Here is a 3,970-nt window from a genome sequence, read left to right on the forward strand (position 1 = left end):
GGTTATGGGCCCAGGGCCTGAAGAGAAATAAAGTTTTCACATCAATTAAGCGGTATTGCACGATGGCTGACTTCAAAGGAAGATTTGAGAAGTTGAACAACACGAACTTTATTAACTGGAAGTTCAAGATTGAGTTGCTGTTAAAGAAGGAAAATCTGTGGAAGGCGATATCAACGGAAGCACCGAAGGAACCGGCAAGTACAGCATCAGCGGCTGAGGTAGCAGCATTTCAAAAGGAAAACATTGAATGGAATCGTGTAGACGAAGAAGCATTTTCTATTATTGGTCTGTTGATCGAGGACGATCAGATCGTGCACATTCGTAATGAACATTCAGCACTAGGGGCGTGGAATAAGCTAAAGAAATATCATGAAAAAGCAACGCTCAGTAACAAGGTGCATTTAATGCGTACGATTTGCTCGTTAAGGATGGACGAAAGCGGTAACGTTCCTGAACACATCAATCAAATGCAAAATTTACTTGTGAAACTCAGGGACATCAGTGACGATGAATTAACGGAACCATGGAGCGTTGCTATGTTATTAAGTAGCCTACCAAGGAGCTATGATACATTAATTACGGCACTTGAGGCACGAAATGAAAACGAATTGACATTTGCTTTTGTACAACAAAAATTAATAGCAGAGTATGAGCGACGCATTCATGCAGGCAGCGTTTCTGAATCGACAGAGAAAGTACTGAAAGCAGCTTACAAGGGCAAGATAAACACAGGTTCATGCTATTTTTGCAAAAAGCCAAATCATCTAAAGAAGGACTGTCCGGAATATAAAAAATGGAAAGCAAAGAAGAGGAAGGAAGGTAACACGGAAGCAGCGCCATCGAAAAATGCAGATAAAGTAAATTCTGCTGAACAAAAGGACTATGTGTTCGCGATGGGCAAAAGCGGTAGTTGGTTACTTGATTCAGGTGCAACACGACATGTTGTAAACAACAAACAGTTCTTTCTTTCACTGGATGAATCATATAAAGGTAGTATCGAAGTTGGCAATGGTGGAAAGGTCAAGGTTATCGGAATCGGTAATGGCCAAGTTGAATTTCTAAATCAAAATGGTACAGTTCATAAAGCACTAGCCAAAGAAGTATTGTTTGCTCCAGATATGGTCAGTAACATATTGTCAATCGGTAAATTAGCGGATAATGGTTTTAAGATTAGTTTTGAAAATGATCTTTGTAAAGTCAACAAAGATGGTAAGCAAATTGCAGTTGCAGACCGTACAAATAACCTGTACGAGCTGCGTGTACCTCATATAGTCAATGTTATGCTAAACGACCATAACGAAAATTGTATTCACAATTGGCATCAGATTTTAGGACATCGAGATCCAGATGCAATCAGAAGAATGGCAGCTAGAGGAATGATCGAAGGAATGAAGATTGCTGAATGTGGAATAAAGGAACTATGCGAAACGTGTGCAAAGGGAAAAATGGCAAGGCAGCCATTTCCAAAGAAATCATTAAGTAAATCGACAGCACCGCTTGATCTAATTCACACGGATGTATGCGGTCCTATGCAGACGATAACGCCAAGTGGAAAAAGGTACATAGTAACATTTATTGACGATTTTTCACGCTTCACATTCATCAGGTTACTGGCACACAAGTCGGAAGTGGACAACAGTATAAGGCAATTCGTAGAATTGGTAAAAACTAAGTTCGGGAAGAAACCAAAAGTTATTAGATCGGATCGTGGCGGTGAATACACTGGCAAGCAGCTTAGGGAATATTTAAAGGACGAAGGTATTCAGACGCAGTTAACAGCAGCTTATTCACCACAACAAAATGGAATCGCCGAAAGAAGAAACCGATCAATCATGGAAATGGCAAGATGCATGCTGTTAGGTGGTGGTTTGTCAAACACATTCTGGGGAGAAGCAGTTTCAACCGCAGTATATATTCAGAATCGCATCATAACACGAGCCACAGATTCAATTCCATTTGAGCAATGGTATGGTTCAAAGGTTTCCTTGAAACATTTTAAAGCATTCGGCAGCAAGTGTTTTGTACATGTTCCAACGGAGAGGCGAAGGAAACTCGATAAAACTGCAACAGAGATGATCTTCATGGGATACGACGATGAATCAAAAGCGTTTCGTTGTTATGATCCAATCACAAAGAAAATAGTTGTCAGTCGAGATGTAAAATTTGGTCAAATAAACACAAATGAAGTAGTTCTGCAAGACATCAATGTGAATCTGGAATCATCGGAAAGACAACACAACAACAAATCAAATAGTATTGCAGTTCAGGAGGAGCATGTATGTGAAGATGATGAAGAACAAGAAACGCAGATAACAAAATATCCACGTGTTTCAGAAAGAATGACAAAAGGAAAACCACCGAAACGTTTAATAGAGGAGATACACGTAGCAAGACAGGAAATCTATGAACCAAGATCTTACAAGGAAGCAATTTCTTGTGAAGAAAATAATGAATGGATCAAGGCCATGGATGAGGAAATGCAATCAATCGAAAAAAACAACACATGGGAATTGACGGACCTTCCAGATGGGAAGAAAGCGATTGGAAGTAAATGGGTGTACAAGGTGAAAACAAACACCGATGGAAGCACTCAGCGTTTCAAGGCAAGAGTAGTCGCTCAAGGTTTTTCCCAGAAATTCGGAACTGACTACAACGAGGTTTTTGCACCTGTCGTTCGGCAGTCTACATTCAGGACCCTGTTATCGGTGGCAGCTAAAGAAGAGTTGCTTGTTGAACATTTGGACGTGAAGACAGCATTCTTAAATGGAAATCTTGATGAAACCATATATATGAAACTGCCTCCAGGATTTAATAAAAGCAGTTCGGACCAAGTATGCCTTCTGAAGAAAAGTATCTATGGTCTAAAACAGGCAGCGAGAGCTTGGAACGAAGCAATTCATAACACATTGATTGCAGCAGGTTTTGTACAAAGTAAAGTCGATCAGTGCCTGTACTCCATAAATATAAGGGGCGATTGGTGCTATGTGCTCATCTATGTTGATGACATTATAGTAGCATGCAAAACAAGAGACCAAATAAAGGAAATTCAGGCAATTTTGTCAGAAAAGTTTGAGATCCAGAACCTGGGAAAAATAAAACAGTATCTAGGAATTGAGGTGACGGAAGACGAAGATGGAAACTTTGAACTCTGCCAGTCAAAGTATATCGAACAAGTTGCATCAAATTTTGGCTTACAAGATGCAAAGGGAGCTAACACACCAATGGACGTCGGATACTACAAGTCGAGTGATTCATCACTTCAGCTACTCGACAATGGCACTTATCAAAAGCTAATAGGGTGTTTACTCTACATATCAGTAAATACCCGACCTGATATCACGGCAAGTATATGTATACTGTCACAAAAGATTTCAAGTCCAAGTCAAGAGGATTGGAACCAATTAAAGCGTGTCGTGAAATATTTAAAGGCAACATCCGGTTTGAAGTTGAAATTGAGTGACACAAAATGTACAAAATGTCAGGACGGATTAGTCGGGTATGCAGATGCAAATTGGGCAGAAGATAGAAACACGCGAAAGTCCAACAGCGGACTTGCATATTTCTACAACGGAGGATTGATCAGCTGGTCATGTCGCAAACAAACATGTGTGTCATTATCGTCAACAGAGGCGGAATTTGTGGCACTATCAGACGCCTGTCAAGAGGCAGTGTGGCTGCAAAGATTACTAAAGGATATGCATCAGCGGATTAACCTTCCAACCATAATTCATGAAGACAACCAAAGCTGCCTAAAGTTGGTGAAGGAGGGAAGATTCTCGAACAGGACCAAACATATTGACACGAAGTTCCATTATGTCAAGGATTACGTTAAGGAAGGGATTATTCAATGCGAGTATTGTCCAACGGAGGAAATGATTGCAGATTTATTTACAAAACCGTTATCAGTAAACAAACATGTAATGCTGAGAAGGAAATGCAATGTAGTGTAGTTGTTTAAACGAGGAGGAGT

The sequence above is a fragment of the Vollenhovia emeryi genome, unplaced genomic scaffold (assembly GCF_000949405.1).
Source record: "Vollenhovia emeryi isolate VEMERY1.0 unplaced genomic scaffold, V.emery_V1.0 DF940248.1, whole genome shotgun sequence".
Lineage (NCBI taxonomy): Eukaryota > Metazoa > Arthropoda > Insecta > Hymenoptera > Formicidae > Vollenhovia > Vollenhovia emeryi.